The sequence below is a fragment of the Octopus sinensis genome, linkage group LG19, assembly GCF_006345805.1.
Source record: "Octopus sinensis linkage group LG19, ASM634580v1, whole genome shotgun sequence".
Lineage (NCBI taxonomy): Eukaryota > Metazoa > Mollusca > Cephalopoda > Octopoda > Octopodidae > Octopus > Octopus sinensis.
The window spans coordinates 9,293,916-9,313,762 of NC_043015.1; the positions used below are offsets into that span (position 1 = coordinate 9,293,916).

The window sequence follows — 19,847 nt, forward strand, 5'->3', positions numbered from 1 at the left end:
TTGCATATTATATATGTTGAAATTCTGTCTTGAGTCAAATATTCCATACATAATCTCAATGAACTCTGTTCACTAAAACTTAAATAACTCGTTTCACAACGGTTCTATATGAGTAGACGTTATATATGTGACGACATGCTAGTGCTTATGAAAAAATTATGCGTTACATACTTTCCCGTTTAGATGAAACAACTCGTCGTTATTCAATTAATTTCACTATTTTTGTATTTGCAAAAACCTCTATACACGTACACACAAACACACACATGTATATATATATATATATATATATATATATATAATATATATATATATATATATATATATATATATATATATATATATATATATATATATATACATATATATGTGTATATATATATGTATATACATATATGCATGTATATATACCTATATACACATATGCACACGCACATATATTTACACACACGTATATATATATATATATATATATATAATATATATATATATATATATATATACATTCAAGATGAGAACTCTTTTCAAGAAAAAACAGCGTATTGTTCAATCTATTGGGCGATTAGATCAAAGTATTAATTTGAAAGAGACAAGTTCCAAGTTCAATAACACTCCTCATCAAAGCCTACACATGTCTAAACAAAAGGCGCATATATGCTATTATAAGCATGGGAACATAAAACATACAAAAGAATATATATACATATAACAGTGAAATTCCGTGACCATATCAAAGTCGGATTAGTAATTGCATAAACACATACAGATGAATTAAGAAGTCCAAGCTGATTAGATAGCATCTGACAATAATGCAGAAACGGAAGTCCTCAAATGAATCAAATAAATAGCAAAATTCCTAGGGCCTTTATGGGAATGTGCGAGGAAGTGTTTTTGTAAGATTATTTGAACGTTGGTAATCCATGTTTCCTTCACCAGAGAATATGTACGGATTTGGAGTTTTAAAAAATCATAAAATTATTGATGGCATTGTAATATATATATATATTTTTTTTTTTTTTATTTTATAGAAGGAGCTTCTACAGGACTAGAACTGTTTCGTTCAAATGAAATCATCAGGAAGCTTCCTGATGATTTCATTTGAATGAAACAGTTCTAGTCCTGTAGAAGCTCCTTCTATAAAATAAATTAATTTACTCTGCCATGTATTGAGTACCTTATTTACTGTGGTTAACCCCGACTCAACCCGGGACCTACATATATGTATATATACATTTACATATACATATATATATATATACATATGTGTGTGTGAGTGTGTGCTTGCGTGTGCGTGTATGTGTGTGTATGTGGGTGGGTGTGTACTTATACACACACATATAAATCAGTGGCATGTCGCACATTCGGAATAATGAAATATATTGTACTAACAAACAACTCCTAGAAATCAGAGAGAACTAATCTGAATCCATGGGAAGCATCATGACAGCAACATGCCAAAGATACGCAACTCTGATAAGGTTATCAAGAAACCTATCATTTCATTCACAGCAGTGAACACTAGTCATCTACTCGGATGTATTATGGCATTTGACTTTGCACATTATATAACACAAACCAATAACTTTTGATTTATAAATTTAGCTGCAAGCAATGGTGGCTGTTTTGTAGATTCCCTAGGTGAAGGACAGCTGTTATCTCAGTTGTGATGTAGATCAAATTTACAGCAAGACCGAGAACGCAGCAAGCGATATTCAATGTTGGTCAATAAGGCCCCTCTAGTATATATGGATTTGAAGCGCTGCAAAATCCATAAGGAGAAACAGATAGTAAAATCCCAAGAAATATGTCACGAAATCTTTCTCACGCTGCTGTCATAGATATTATCATAACTAGCACATGGAAACAGTATTAATACGATCTGGAACAATACTGTTGCTCATAGAGTATATGTTGTGAGAGCTATCAGATAGATGTGCGTTAATTCGTAGTAAAATGTTCACCAGTGTTACAGTTTTCGAGTTGTGATCAATTTAATAATTTTAAATATTTGTAATAATTTTAAATATTTGTCGCGTATTCGAATGTAAGATTGTCCCAATATAAATTAGAAGTGTAAATAGAAATAATTGTCAGAATGCATGTTTTGTTAACAGAGCATAGCAATTTGTTTAGCATTGTTGACAATTGTTGAGCAATGTTAGCATATGTACGTAAGAATCAGTAAAGCCATGAAAAATTACAATTGCACAAGTAGGTTAGATGTTTGCAATGTCAAGAATGTAAGAAAAAAGAACGGGCTGTAACCAGTGGTACGAAAACTGGTGTGAAATGTTAACATCTGCCCGTTTTCAGTTGCAGAAATCTGTCCGCTGACAGTTGTACTGCTCTATTCACTGACGGTCGTGCGATCTATTTGTTGACGTTTCTGCAGCGCGGTTCACTGGCGGTTGTAGGATCTGCTCGCTGACGATCGTGGAGACCTGTTTGCTGATAGTCATGGATATTTATTTCCCGACAGTCATGGAGATCTCTTCGCTGCCTGTTGTACATTGTTGTTCGCTGACATTTGTGCAACTCTGCAGACGCTGTCAAAATGCAGGTTCTGCTTTTCTAATGACTGCTGATTTTATAGGTAAACAATCATATCTGATTGCCTGCCGTTGCCAAAGCACAACTGTGGTATTCTGCCATAACGAAATATGGCTTCATTGACTCACTACAGGCATACGAAAAGGTGTACAACAGATGGCAGAAGTGAAACAAACATCATTAACAACAACCTGGAATGAATAATTAAAATAGTTCCCCTAATGTGTGGCCCTTCCCCCTGTTTATTGCACTGAATAATTTCTGATCCCAAATTACCTGTGTATGTTGGAAATTATATCCCATCAATCAGAAAATCATACTTTTATTTGGGGCAGACGAGACAAATCCCATTTGATAAACTGATACCTGACATGAAATCATTTTTAATTCACTGAAAGCTAAATTCAAAAATTCCTTTCAAAAGTAATATTATGAAATGGTCGACTGCAGTTCTATTGTTAGTTCTAGGAAGCAGTAGTATTCCGTGAAATGATCCGTGGACTAAATCTTGCGGTGTTTGATTTGGAACATAAAATGACAAAACATCCAAGAGAGAGACACTAGAACCAAAAACTAAATATTCTGTTGGAGAAGAACCATGTCTGCATGTGGAGGCTGATATATTCCTTGAAGATGTACTGAGGCATATCGCAAGACACACGCAGTATAAGGGACAATAATTGCGACTCTGAGACACCTGCATTGGAAAATGTTCGCAAATCAAATTGTTGTTGCATCATTGATTACCTGGACTAAATCTCGAATAATCATTAAGTAACTCTACCATTTACTGGTCCAGACGAATTATCCCTGGCGTTTATTTCCTCTCTACTGCTTTCTGTCTTTATTACCCTCTGTCTCTGTTTCATATATATATATATATATATATATATATATATATTATATATATATATATATATATATATATATATATATGTATATATATAAGTATCTATCTATCTAAAATCATACATATAAAGATATATGTATATATATATACACTCATATATATATATATATAGAGAGAGAGAGAGATAGAGGGAGAGAGAGATGCATTAAACGAACACGTATATTTACTTATCTCCCTATCTGCCTCTCTCTCTCATATATATATATATATTACGTGTAGATATGTGTGTGTATGATATCATTTGAGGCTGAGTGTATGTGTATGTCCGCATTTATACACTAGTAATAATATTTTCACAGATACCTAATAAACATAGAATCTTTGATGTCAAATTAATTACATTGTTTCGCTGTTTGTTAAATTGTTTGTTCGTTTTCTTTTCACGAAAATATATCTTTTTCCTACTTTATCAGTGTATTAATGAAAAACTAAATATAACTTTAACGACAAAGAAAGTTACTAATGAAAACCACAAATAATTGTTTCCGCATGATCGAACATGCTAAATAGTTTCTGATTGTGAAATGATATTTGTTAATAAACTGTTACAATGTCGTTGCCTTCCACAACTCCACCACCCCTGTCAATAACCCCGGCGACAATGAAAATCAAAACACCGACTGAGAACAAAAATATTTATAATGGAGTTATTTTCATTATAAAAACCAAGAAAATGTATATGACGTCAATAAGGATGGAAAACTAAATGTGTCAGGTGACGATAATTATATTTAATAATGTATTTAGTAATTCTCATCTCATATTTTTTTTCTTTCCATTTGTTTGCGTTTCCATCCAATTTGTGTTTGTATTGAGTATCCATGGGCTGCTGTTTATGACACAGTCCGTGCTAGCGTTATGAACATTCAGTCAACTACATCGGTCACGCTTCGTACTTTGAGCTTGGCCCTGAAAAATGTGTAAATAGCTTCAGTAGCAAATCATCCTAATAATTTCTTTGGTCTTCAACAACACGAGTATTTAATCACAATTGTGGACACGGATCAGGCATACCTGAACACCAGGACGTTTACTAGAAAATCGACGTTAAATATACGGGCTTTTAACGTTTATTATTTTACTCTTTTCCTCGTTTTATTCATTTTGAATGTGGCCATGCTGGAGCACCGGCTTTTGTCGAACAAATCGAGCCTAGGAATAATTCTCTGTACTCTAGTATGTATTCTAAGTTCAGGGGACTAAACACACAGACGACGGTTGTCGAGCGATGTTGAGGTAGAGAGACAGATACAAACACGCACACACACATACATGGACTTGACCTTGTGTGTAAGTACATATTCCTTTAAATTTGGTACTACTCTATAACACAGTCTCTCTCTCCTACGTTTCTCTGCCTTTCACACTTTGCACTCTACTTTGATCTGTCTCTTTCTCCCTCTCTCTCTACTCCTCCTCCTACTTTTATCTTTTCTCGCCTCTGATTCTTTGGTCTACTCTTCCCCCACTCACTCACATTTCTCTGTCTTTCTCACTTTGCACCTCACTGATTCTGTCCACGCTCTCTTTCTTCTCCCCTCTTTAATCCCTTCCTTCACTCTCTTCTCCGCCCTTTGGTGCCTTCGTCCCTCTTTTTCTTCTCCCTTTGATTCCTTTGCCCCCTTGTTTTTCTCTCTCGTTTCCTCTCACGTGACCGCTGGTCAACCAGCCTTTCGGCTTCTAACCAGCGCCATCAGAACAGCGTTTCCTATACATCGTTTCCTATACATTCGATCCTTTTTCCAAGGAATATAATGCTCGTAGCTTAGTTCTTCCTTGGGGCTGGCCGGATCGGAGCGATCTCAAGATTAATCAGCCGAAATTGCTAGGATGATCCGGTTCATGACTGAAGATTGAAGGCTTCGAATATCCCGTCCGTGTTTTTTATATCGTCTTCTAAATGTTTTGCTTTCTTGTCCCAGTTGTATTTTTTTACATATACATATATATATATATATTATATATATATATATATATATATATATATATATATATATATATATACGACGGGATTCTTTCAATTTCCGTCTAGGAATTCCATTCACAAGTCTTTATTGGGCACGATTCTATATCAGTACATACTTGAGCAAGATACCACGCAGTGGGACTGAAACAGTGGATTCAACGTGGTTTTGAACTAAGCTTCTTGCTACAGAATCATATGATCAAAAATTTACTGCAGAGAATGAAGGGGAAATACATACCTCCTATTATTGGTATTATGCGAAATACACCAGCGGACATTATGAAAGGAAACTTATGTAAAATCTGTCTTAGCAAAGGAGTCAAAGAACCTTTCCGCGATCAAACCGCACTCCAAATATGCAGTCTATGGGTGTCTTACAACGTCTCTTACGTAGATGATATTACATCGTCATATATTAAAAATAAAATAATCTAAATTTAGATTCTTACAAATGGTTACGTACGTGTCTGAAATTACATGTTATATACTACTCTTCTAGAATGGAAAAGCGGGCATTTTATAGATAATTACACCTAAACCATGATGCGCTATCACACAAGAATTGAATTTATTTTGTAGATTGTAAATTTTACAAACGTATCCTGAATATCTTTAGAACGAGCAATATACCCCGGGGTGCTGAAAAGTTCTAGGCTTTAAAATCATCACCAATGACCTAGTTGGAGTATCAGCATTCCGAGTTATTTTACACGGCTTAGAAAATCTGAAAAAATGTTGCAATTCATATATGAATCTAAAGAGTATGTGTTGAATAAAATCATAATTAACTAATTTTCCTGTATTTACTTTTACAGAAAGCCAGAAACTTTTCAGTACCCCCTCGTAACTCACTTAATATTTAACTCACTTAATATTTATCCGTATTTCCACATACTAAGTATATATTTGATAGCCTTCAAAATATCGGGAACTTTGTACATTGCATCCTTAAAATTAATGATTTCATTTTCAGTTGTTGTTACTAAAATGTTTCAAGTGACGAATAGGTAATCATAATCTGTATTCATTCGGTTATCTTAGAGAGAAGAGATTTCCTTTGGTACAGATCTAAATGCCAATTTCATTTTTCGAATAGCCATTAAATGATGTTTCTTCTCAGAATTTATTGACTATGAAATGGTTTGACTAAGGTTTCATGCGAAATGATTTGACTCCAGAATCGTCCATTTTCTTTGTAAATTTCATATTTACATTCTCGTCTGCGTAAGTATCATAAACACTCTTTAACATATGTTTACAGTCCTTGATTAATATTACAAACTATTTTGGCTCTAACACCAATCAAGTATTCACCTTTTACACATTTACAAAACTGTGAGAGCTTGTTACTTTTGTCAATATTTATTTAAATTGAAGTTAAATAAATGTGTATTTTTATTTAAAGCCAAAACAAAAAACGAGATTTTAGCATCATATATTGTTTCGATAATCACTTATTTTTTGCATGCTGAGATAATCAAATTTGTTCATTCCAGTTTGTTTGTTCGATTACATTTGTCTGGAAAGCCTGAACAAAATAAACAAAATCTGAGCAAGGTGAGGTTTAAGCATTGGTTTTAAAACATTTCTTAATTCAACTTTAATGGATTGCAAAAGAAACGCCGCAGTGCGCACTACATAGGCTGTAACGTTAATTAACGTGTGAGAAAAAATCCATAGTTTCTTAAGTGTGAGCCACGGGTAACCGCCTTATCTACTGAAGCTTATATGAATAATTTTGGAATAATTTTATCTCTAAATTCTTTATATGATGAAGATAAGAAGCGTAGTTGTGTCCATGGTTTTTGCCCTTTATTTTCAATTTTTGATTTCTTCCTAATTTCAATGATTGTTTGCCCCCATAAAATTTACTGTACTAATTAGGTTTTACTAAAATAGCATTTCGATAACTCTTGCGAAATGTAGTGCGGATTTACCAACAATAACAAAACAAATACCTGAATGCGCTTTTCGGGCCACCAATATGTTCGTAAAAGGGATACTAAGATTAACGACTGATAATAAGCTCTCTGATAAATACACTCATGATTTAAACTTTCAGGGCAGTTCATACAAATTTCTGATTCAGCTATTAGCTTATCTGAAGCCATCGATAGCCTACGATTATGTGCTTAGCTGTAAAATTTCTCGTAATAAAAACGACGGCAACGATAACAGTTTCCGATGTATCAATGTTACAGGATAACACTTTTCCAAGATTCGTGAATTAAATAACTGATATTTTTCATTCAGAAAATATGCCAGCAGGTGATACAAAGGGAATACTTTGTTTACCCTCAACTTGAGGGTAAACAATTAATTGTTAGACAGATCGTAGAAAATGGTCAATGTTTTTACACATACACACAAGAGCAGGGTATTAAGTGATTAAAACTGATGATATCCTGTGAAAATCTAACTTCATACTTGCCAATACTGTACATTCCACAACGCCAATTCCTATTTCCAGAAAAAATGACATATACTATGAATGTTTATAGCCAGGTCTGTGAGTATACGGTTGGTATCAAACTTTTATTTGCATTTCTAGTATTTGCTTAAGGTAGTTTATAAATAGACAAGATTGCTATGGGGAAGGAACGCCAAGCTATCTTGATTCCTGCTTGTATCTACCTGCCGATTTCGATGTTTATTCTTGACTGATTTAACGAATTCAGCAAATCTTTGATTAATAATTTAGGAGATGAGACCTTCCGTAATGTCACCAATTCCTTACACGGTTGATGAATTATGAGTTATGTTCAGGAAATGAAAGCGAATTTCTCTCGCTTTTGCTTTCAGGCACGTATAAGGAAACTAATATTGATAGCTATCCGAAGCTTCAGAACCTGGAAGAAAATTAATGAATATCAGTTATTCACAAAGAGTCTCACTACAAGAGCATGAACTAATGACGACATCCAAGCAGAAAACACACTACGTTAGTATTGCCCCCATATTAGAACAACCACGTATTTAAATAAATACGGTAAAAAATAAGTCAATGATATGATAATTGTTTAGAAGTTTATATCATATTTTAGCAAATAATTATACATCTAGAGCTCGATTTCATTCGAATGTTATACGTCTCCACCTCTAACATATTTATAGTTGGATAGATAATCAATTATACTCTCCTGTAGCTGTAGGTCGCACAAAAAAAGGGAGAGTAAATGTAGCACGTCTCAGGCTGGAGTTAAGCGTAAAGGTGGACAAAGTTGTTCGTTTCATTAGACACCTTTTTTTCAGTAATTGCGTGTTATATAGTATTAGAAAATTCAAACAATTTTAAAAAGGTGCTCAGATATGGGAGTAACAGATATGAAAAAGAGAGACATTGCTTGGTTAGTACTTTATGTAATCGAACATCTGGGCAAAATGCGACGGTGTTTTCATAGGATATAAAATGGGGTCGGTAGAGAAAGGAAGTATATACTGGAGACAATTTTATCCGAAGATTTAAAAGTAAGCTCCGGACAGCAATCTTCTAAGTTGCATAAATTATATATGTCCATCTAACATTATATGAAAGGAATATGAAATAATGACAGCAGAAGTGGACATGGTAATCCGCAGTCAAATATATCTTGAAGTGTGTTTTGAAGTATGTAAGTATTAAGAATACAGGGATAATATGATCATTTTGTGCAGAGAAGTGTACGTTAGAATGCTCTTACAGATGAATCTATCTTTCAAAATCTTTTACTGGCTTAATCTCTATTGTAATCAGTGTGACTTCTTCAGAAATTCTATTGTGAAATTACCTTACATTCGCTATTCCGTACGCATTCGTCACACCTTTATCTAAGAATGTGTTTTAAATCGCATTTGGAAGACTTAGTATATTTCAACTTTACATTTAGAGGCGATTTAAGATGACGTTTTCATTTTATGATGGGGGTCCTATTAGCATTCTTCCTATATAACTCTATAGAGTATTGTTGCCTGGAGAAATAGCTTTTCTCCGATAACCACACAAAACTGAAGGAATATTCCTCTTCAGTTATTATATTTGATTACTACAAAGCCATTTAATTAAAATATCTCACTCTGAGATTTCAAATATTGTGTGATAGTTAGATTCGATATCAACGGCTCTGCAGGGAAATCTGCGAGGCAAATGAACATGTTAAGTGGCTAGAAGCAACAACCACATTTACTTCAACGTGAGATTGAACGAAAATGTAAGTAATCGAATATCTAATAGTAAAAATTGAAACTCAATCAATGAAAAGACTTCATACGTATTAGATTGTGATGTGGAATTGCATCGCCATTATTGCTGTTTCATAGAACGAGCTATTCTGTAAGATTTCCTATTGTAAATATTCTTGAACTCTATATATATCTACGCTAGTATTAAGATGAATCATATCACTTGATTTTATATGTGAAGAAAACACTCCACGATATTTTTAGTCCATCATTGACATAAATTTGCTGTTCAATCACTTTTGTCTGGAATGGTAAAATATAAGATATTTTGAAGAATATTACTAATAAAGTAGTTTATACATTACTGTGTATTATAATATCGCCAAGTTGGAAAACATTTGTTATACTAATTCGATTAAAATGCGCACTGACGACAATAAAATATGTTGAAAATGTCAAAGGATTATATCATTCTTGTGTGAATATGTTTTGATAGTCAGCGTATGTGATGACATATAATAAATATTACTAACTTTAAGAAAAAAATTCAAGGCAACAAAAAACACAGTTTGATCATTCTGATGAATATTTCGTTTTCTCTCTTGAGGGTGCAATAGAGTGAATACTAAAATTACCATAGGAAAAGTGATAACGTTCCATTTTTATAGAAGGAATTTTAATTAAATTTTTCAGCAATAAGATCGAAAAAATTCCGATAAAAAATAAAGTAAAATATAAGACATAAATTCGACAACAGTGTATAGAAATTTCGTATGTCGTTGATATGGCTAGGGGCAAATAAATTGTATTTCTACATATGAACCTTTATTCTGAAGGATATATCGAGGTATTGCACAGTTGTCTTTAGCTCACCAATATATCTCACCAATATTTCGCCTTGCTAGACTAGAAACACAGCGAGTTGATTTCATATGAAATTGGTATAATAGTGAGTTTTTTCTTCTTTTCAGAATTAAACATACTATAAGCTAAAATTTCGATATAATGCCTCGGGATAGTAAGAATCTTGAAGTAAAAAAATGGGAGCAAATGGTGGTCACATTATCAAAAACAGTTATTTACAGTCCACATTATTTTCCATTCTCAACACGATTTGATTGAGAAAAAGATTCGTTTCCGCCTGTCTTCAAAACAGACATTTGATCGTAAAAGAGCACAGCTTTAGCTGTATAATCAAGAAATAATTCAGTGTGCTACTTAGTTAAAAAATAGAAACAATCCTGCTTCAAAAGAAATCTTTTTAGTATTATGCGCATTCCTATAGGGCAATTGAGAATTTAGTCTAACTCATTTAATTACCTACTCTTCTTGGAAATGCAATCCTAATTTGCGCTATCCGAATGTAGCACGTAGTTCTTTATTTCTCACTAGAGAAAGCAGTTTATCGCTGCAAGCATTCACACAATTCCTACTTCATATACGGATTGACATATAATGATACAAACAACAGTTGGAGAAATCGAATAACTGCGGTTGTATTTCATAGGCAGTACAATGCTGTTTATTCGATTTAAGCTAACAAAATACTAATATTACAATGAATTACAACTATATCTAAATATCACATACAGTGGAACATGTGCAATGCATGTAAAAATTCATGTACTAACAAGCGCAAATTAAATCAATAATATTATGAAATATACTATTAATCTAGCCAAAGGTATCTACGCCTTCATCTTAATCATTTACCGCAATAAATGTAACAGCTATCGAGAGCGACAGAAAGAGATGGGAAAGAGAGAGAGAGAGTAATATACGAAAGAAAACAGAATGATTGAATACATACATATATTAACGAAGAGAGAAGCAATGAGCTGAAGAATAATTTGACTAAATGTTAGCAGAAAAGAAAGTTACAGACAGAAATAACATAACACAGATTCCATATATGTTAAGAAAGTTAAAACGAAAATATACTTGAAAACAGGGGTGAAGACGATAAAGAAATATTCGTGATCTAAATATACTTGCGGAGATGCAATGGCCCAGTGTGTGTGTATAATTCGCATGCATTAGTACAGTTGATTAGTAACAGAATTCATTACCAAAAAATGATGGGACAACCTTTGGTTTAATCTGGAAGGAGAAGTTGTCCTCATGATTTTTCCGGGCATGTATTGGGCTTAAAGTACATCATTAAAAGAAGTGAGCTTCTGATAATAGCGGGAGCCTAAGAAACAATAATTCCTAAAAACATGTAGATAGATGAAGCGAAATAATAACAATGAGAAAATTTGTGAAATGAAAATAAGATTGTGACCCTTTATCAAATTAAATGAAGGAAGTAATAAATGAACTAGGGATCATGCCAAAGTTATGATTTCTGCTTCACTCGGTCATACATTAAGACATTGTGGAGGCACAATGGCCCAGTGGTTAGGGCAGATGACTCCCGGTCGGAGCATCGCGGTTTCGATTCCCAGGCCGGGCGTTGTGTGTGTATATGGAGCGAAAACACGTAAAGCTCCACGAGGCTCCGGCAGTAGGGATTGATCCCTGTTCTACTCTTCCGCCCCAAATTTCTCGCACTCTCACTTCCTTTTTCTTGAGTAACGTTGCAATGAACTGGCGTCCCGTTCAGCTGGGAGGAACACATACGCCACAGAAACCGGGAAACCGGGCCCATGAGCCTGGCAAGGCTTGTAAAGTGTGCATAAAGTAAATAAAAAGAATACTTGAACTACTGTTGGTCAATATATTAACTTCCAGCTTTAAATGATATGCTTTTATAGTTTCACTTGCTTTCTATATGTACCACTAGGAAAGTATGTAAGTGCGCATGTATATATTTATGGAAACATACGTAATGCTGTGTTTTATATATTGAAAGAGAAAAGAAAAACTCTGTTATAATGAGGAAGAAACTTTTGAATGATCATCTATAAGATTATTGTCTATCTAGATAATCTATAAGACTATTGTCTTATAGGCGCAGGGGTACCTGTGTGGTAAGTAGCTTGCTTACGAACCACATGGTTCCGGCTTCAGTCCCACTTCGTGGCACCTTGGGCAGGTGTCTTCTACTATAGCCTCGGGTCGAACAAAACCTTGTGAATGCATTTGGTAGACAGAAACTGAAAAAAGCCCGTCGTATATATGTATATAGTTTATGTGTTTGCAAATTTTTGTGTCTGTGTTTGTTTGCCACCCCAACCCCGCAACGTCGCTTGACAACCGATGCTGGTGTGCTTACGCTTCCGTAACTTAGTGGTTCGGCAAAAGAGACCGATAGAATAAATACTAGGTTTACAAAGAATAAGTTCTGTGGTCGATGTGCTCGACTAAAGGCGGTGCTCCAGCATGGCCGCAGTAAAATGACTGAAACAAGTAAAAGAGTAAAAGAGTAAAAGATTATATAATCTTACCCGCAGAATCAGCATGTACCAATGAATGATACATATGCGGGTATTGTTGATACTTATTTCTGCATTCTACATTTTGTTGTTACCCTATCATTTTTTTTTTTTTTGGTTTTCTTCTGTTTTATGTCAGACACTCTGCAGACATTGAGCAAGGACATGAATGTAATCGAATCAGTATGCATAGACTGAATTGATTGAAAGAAGAAACGTTATTTATATGCATTTGCTATTGTATATAGGCAAGGGCTGTACACATGGCTTCAACAGATACATCCAAAACGGTGAGATAACAACGACTGCGTGGAAGACTGGGGTGTGTTATCTCGATAACACAGTTTAATTATTCCTGTTTCACTTTCATTGTTAACATGTATGGCTATCGTTTAGCCAAATTGTCAATGAGAATAATACCTACTTCTTTCTATATTTCTTCCTTTCTTTCGTCATATGTATGTATGAGTCTGTATCCCTGTGTATATCTAAATATATATATATACATCTAAATATATATATATATATATGCGTGTGTGTGGTTGTGTGTACGTGTGAGTGTGTATATATGTATGTATTTGTGTGTGCGTCTATATGTGTGTGTGTATTCCACGAACGATCAAATGAATGCGGAATCTGAAAGAAATATAAAAAAAATTATCTCTGCAGTGGTTGGAAACCTGACTCCTGTTTTCCTAATGATAAATGTAAAACTAAAAATGTTATATATATATGTAAAGTAACATCTGAGAGAACTGAATATTTTTACATCGGTGTGAATGCTCTAATGGTCAAAAACTGCCTGACTAATCAAATTCATTTAGAGATAAAAATAAAGAATTCCAAACAAGTATAAATAGGTTGATCTGAAACAAAAAAAAATACTTTCAACTGGAAATTAATTAGTACTGCGAAACCATAGAGACAAGGCGCTAATCAAAGTGAACTTCGTATGAAATAATTTTATCAATTGTATTTTTTATTTTACATCAGGAAAATATTGTCATTTCTAAGCAAAAACAAGCCGTATGACGCTTTCATATGAGAAACTTAATCTATGCACAATATGAATGGGTTACACATATTTAAACAACAAAATGTTCTAAAATTACTTACTATAAGAAATAAACGATTGATTATTCAATGAATAATTGGAATTGAAAACAATTCGCGTCTAAAATAACGTAAAACAATTTCATTAAACGAAAAGAAAATCATAATAATAGTTTAACCAATTAAATCTCAAAGGATATTATAGTAAAGAGCCGGAAGAAACTGCATTGCTGTTATAGTATAGTTGCAATTCCAACATTTACGAACAGATGCAGTCGAAACATATGTAGGTTTGTTTAACGCTGTATTTATACTTAAAAATGAATTAAAAGTAATGATTATGCTACTTTGTCATAATGCTTATTATTATTCAGTGAGAGAGCAGTGCATGCCACGAAACCTACAATTAGGTAAAATATACGAAGCCAGTATACTCATCATGATTACACGTCTTATAAGGGTACACCAGGCACATGCATCACAACCATATGTGTGCAGCATGGTGATCTCATATCAAGATAAACAGCACATGAACTTGCAGGTGGGTCAAAGTTAGAATTTTCATCAGGTCAGGTAGCCCATCTATTATTATTAAAATTATCATTATTTTTATTATTATTATTATTATTATTATTATTATTGAGTGAGAGAGCAGTTCATGCCATCAAAGTGACACTGGGGTGAAATATACGAAGCCCAATATACCCATCATGACTACCCGTCTGATAATGGTACACCAGGCACATGCATCACAACCATATGTGCGCGACATGGTGATCTCATATCAAGATAAACAGCACATGACCTTGCAGTTGGGGCCCAGTTAGAATTTTCTTCAGGTTGAGTTGCCCATCCCGCTCAAAAGGTCCCTGAATAAGGGTTGTTTAAGGATGTTGAAAGAACCACCCATGTTTTCAGAGGTGAATTATTCAAACTCCAAAGAATCCCTCTCAACACATGGCTATGATGCTCCCCCACTACTTCTGCTTGTGATCAGAGATGCACACATCGTCAGCCACTAAGGGACATGCTCAACTGGTTAAAGTCAAACAACTGACAAGCAAATCTGTGGTATTGAGCAGAATATTTGTTGTAGCCCATCTTTTATACCAAGACAAAACAATGTACATGATAACACTTCCAATCAGTTATTATTATTATTATTATTATTATTATTATTATTATTATTACTATTATTATCATTATTATTATTATTATTATTATTATTATTATTATTATTATTATTCAGTAGTTTTATTTTTATAGCGTGCTTTCACTTCACTACCGAGCGCAGCTCTGTGTGCCTTGGGTATGTGCTGTGATTTGTTGTGATGCTCTGATTGTTATTGTATTTAAAGTGTTCTGCGTAGGATGTGTGCAGTGCCTAGTAGTGCAATTTTCTGTATGTTATATGTGTTTGTAAGTCCTGGTGTTTTTGTTATGTATTTGTCTGAATATTTTTTATCATGCCTAATGCACCTATTATTATTATTATTATTATTTTATTATTATTATTATTATTATTATTATTATTATTATTATTATATTATTATTATTATTATTATTCAGTAGTTTTATTTTTATAGCGTGCTTTCACTTCACTACCGAGCGCAGCTGTGTGTGCCTTGGGTATGTGCTGTGATTTGTTGTGATGCTCTGATTGTTATTGTATTTAAAGTGTTCTGCGTAGGATGTGTGCAGTGCCTAGTAGTGCAATTTTCTGTATGTTATATGTGTTTGTAAGTCCTGGTGTTTTTGTTATGTATTTGTCTGAATATTTTTTATCATGCCTAATGCACCTATTATTATTATTATTATTATTATTATTATTATTATTATTATTATTATTATTATTATTATTATAATTGTTGTTGTTGTTATTGTTGTTGTTCTTACATACAGACATGTATGTGTCTGTCTGCATGTGTTTGTACGTGTATTAATTTTTGTGTGCGTGCGTGTGTGTGTGTCTGTATGTGACTTACTTCAGTTTCTGCTGTCTTAGTGCCGGATGGGGGTTGCCTATTACTTCCATTTGAGATATCAGTAAACACAATTACAACAATTGTTTTCAAATTTTCTTAATATCTCACATTTTTGTGTGGAGAAGGGATATTTCTGTTACCAGAAGGCATAATTCTGTTTGCAGGTTTCGTTTTCCCTCCTAATTATTCAATTTTTATCTGTTCAGGAATATTCCCAAAAGGATTGGATTATATTTGTTTCGACAATGCTATCACATCCAACGCTTTCATTACATCGCATGCATATGCATGCTTGCGTTGCTTCAAAATTCTATTCAAGAATTTTGCTTATCTATAGCAGTTTCTGATTGATCCTTGCAAGGAGCCTTAAAATCATGAGGGTCATTTCCAGAAATATTTGGACTCCATACTACACACAACTAAATGGAACGCCTGTTTCTGAACAGGATTTTTCATAGGTAAGTGGATATGTTTTGTGTGTAGACGCATATATATATATATATATAAATTTTATACCATGTATATATATATATACATAGTATAACATTTTTGAATTTGTACATTTTTCTATATGCTAGGCTACTGGTTTTATATTTATGTTAGTTAAATAATTTTCAAATTATTGCCCTCTATATATATATATATATATCTATATATATATATATATAATATATATATATATATATATATATATATGAGGTGACATCCTCAGTAATTCCCGGAAAAGCTGGGCTTATCCCCTGTTTCGTTTTTCATACATGTTTCGATAATCCAATAATATTAATACAAGATATGTATCCCTTAAAATGTTTTTTGTGCATTTACAGAGAATACCGAAAATAGGATCCTGTTTTTTGGAAATCCCAATAACTTATAAATACCGAAACTGTGAAGTCATTTACGTAATAGCATGAAATTAGTTACCCAGTAGTAAAAATTGAAATAAAATATCTCCGAAAAGAATTTAATGCTTTCCCAGAGTAGACAGACTTTAGAAGGAAATATCAATAAGTTATGTATAACAGAATCTGAAGCATGTTACGCAATAACAGGCTAATCGGATATGAGATAATCGCAATTCAAAGTAAATATCGGAATAGGGCTTTTGTGCGTTCCCAGAGGATGTAACCATAGGGCTGCTAGTTTTGAAATAGATTTACAATGAATGAGGCAACAGAGTGACATTTGGTTTTACAGTAGATATACAAATAAATTTGCATTTTTATTTTAACATAAAAGAACACGTAAATTATCAATACATTTACAGCACTTACAAATATTACCTCCTGATTTTGTGAATCTTATTAAGCTTGCAGAGTTTCGTAATAAACAATGTTTTTGGTCTCTCCCTGTGGGGCATAAAGAAACAAATGAGTTGGATTGAGCATCGTCCATAAAGTTGGTCACGAGAGAAAACTGTTACCGCAAGGTGCAGAACAACCACATCGAAGGACTGCACTTGGAGCCTGTTAATGCTAACTGCAAAGCTCAGTTTCAACGCGAATTGCTGGTGCTTGCACTGGAAAGGCACATCCGAGGGAATAAGTGGAATTCTAGAAAAGAATACAAATCACCGCTTGTTTTTCCAGTCAGAATTGTTCTCTCCAAACTGTTAGAATCATCTTTATTATAAGTCGTGTGCCATTCCAAAGTTTGGTGGATCGAGGTTTCGAAGAAGCATAACTGGTGCCCCAATATTGAGGTGGGATGCTGGGTGGCGTTAGACGATCCAAGAATTCAACTGAATAATTCACAGCTTCATCGATGTTGAATACAGAGTTTGTGGAATTGTACAGGTGACGCTCACCTGGCAAATGTATCAGAGTTTTGATGTTCAAATCATCAACTGTCACATTATTTCGAGTTCAAACGAGACGGGTTTTCAACCAGTTGTGGCCTGTGAACTGATTCCTCCGGTTAGAAAACATCTTATTCATTAGATCCTTTAAATCATATACCATATGTCCAAAAGGCGAGCTTACCGACCATCTTTCTCGCTAACTGAAGTGCGATTACCGACGTCCAAAGAGATTTTGAAACAGGAATGTGCGGCCACCACTTAGAAGGTATTCCACCTGGGGCCACTGATATGGTAATGTGTGCAAATGGGTTTAATTTGGCCCAGATTAGCCAGAAGAATATTGATGACAAATGTCTTGCCCGTTCCACCTGGTGCATCCCGAAAGAAAAGACCTCCACTTTCACTTTCAATGCTCGAAATAATGGTCTTATAAACACTCAGTTGATCCTCCATCAGTTTGTGCTCGTTATAAGCTGCATTCACCGTCGTTTTTCCGGTATCGTAGCCGATTGCCCGCAAGTACTGAATGGCGAGATTGTTTACTTCTTGCTCCCGTTGAGGTAGACCAAATGTGGCAATTTCTTTGTCTCCATAGCTTTCATTCGGGTTTCCATGTCAGGCAATGCTTCCTTATAAAGGGCGTTATTGAACCTGGTAATTTTTGTTGAGGTTTGCCTTTGAATCCTTTGTAGGGTATCTTCTGTCATGCTGGTTTTGTGGGTCGCCTTTGGCGAAGTCTTCTCTGTAGTGTGTTTTCCATGGTTTGACCTTGTGCGGCATTTGACGCAGAAAGAAGCAATCCTGCTGATTAGAGTGTACGCCCACCCGATGGCACCATTTCAGGTGGCAACACGGTTTTCTTAGCCCTTGCGTCTGTTCCATTTATTGTGTGCCCAAGTATAGTACATGAGAATCTAAAAATATAAGCGTTCGAGCAAACGTAACGCATTCGCATAATTTGAAGAAAGCTGTCAAAATGGTTTCTGATGCATTCAGTACAACGTTTCGAGCATTTTCTTCTGTGAAATAAACACACTGAATATTTTCAAGAAATACAAATATATTCAACAGTGCTGGATGCTGCTCGTGGATTTCGAAGCCATTGTTAGAGGAGCTATAACTGCTCAACTTATATTCCTGAATTTCATCTGCCTTCCTGACCTCCTGTTCAAGTCCAAAACCCACCATATCTTAGCACTTATTGCTCTTATTAATATTTTTGCGAACTTATTTAATATTTTTATTGCGTTGAATAGCTCAACATTAGCATGGGTCTGCAAAATTTTAGACAGCCATTGGTTCTAGGGCACGATCCACCTATTTTCAATTTCCATCCCTTCACCATTAACTTTGAGCTTGGTAGTTTTTAGGATGATCAAAGGAAAAAAAGTAAATGAGTTAATTCCCTTGGCTAGGAATATAAACGGGTTATTTCCCTTGGCTGTTAACTTAAAATACATTGGTTACATATGTGGACCCCTTCTAAGGGATATAGACATCCAATTATAGATTTTTTTTTCTTAACATGAATGAGCCTAGAAACAAATTGGACGTTATTTGAATATGTTTGATGAGTTTCACAAAATTCGTTAACGAGTGTAGACGGTAACTTGACAAAAACAGATATCCAAACAGGCAACTTGCGTTTATACATGTATAGATGTATTGGTGTAGATGTAGATAAACTGATAGATAGATAGATAGATAGATAGATAGATAGATAGATAGATAGATAGATAGATACATAAATAGATAGATAGATAGATAGACAGACAGACAGACAGGTAGACAGACAGATAGATATATAGATGGATAGATAGATAGATATATAGATAGATAGATAGATAGATAGAGAGAGAGAGAGAGATAAATAGACATATAGATAGATAGATAGATAGGTAGATAGATAGATAGACAGACAGACAGAGAGAGGGAGAGATAGATAGATAGATAGATAGATAGATAGATAGATAGATAGATAGATAGAAAGAAAGAGAGATAGATAGATAGATAGATAGATAGATGATAGATAGATAGATAGATAGAT

The 19,847-nt window shown here is 34.1% G+C and overlaps 1 long non-coding RNA gene across 1 annotated transcript; it reads right to left on the reverse strand.

Moving 5' to 3' along the window:
* Positions 1-561: 561 nt before the first annotated feature.
* LOC118767146 lies at positions 562-16,420 on the reverse strand. The gene is made up of 3 exons (XR_005003047.1): positions 16,410-16,420; positions 11,007-11,016; positions 562-635 (listed from the first exon to the last, which is right to left on the reverse strand). It is a non-coding gene; the product is annotated as an uncharacterized LOC118767146 (long non-coding RNA).
* Between the last annotated feature and the right edge of the window lie 3,427 nt (positions 16,421-19,847).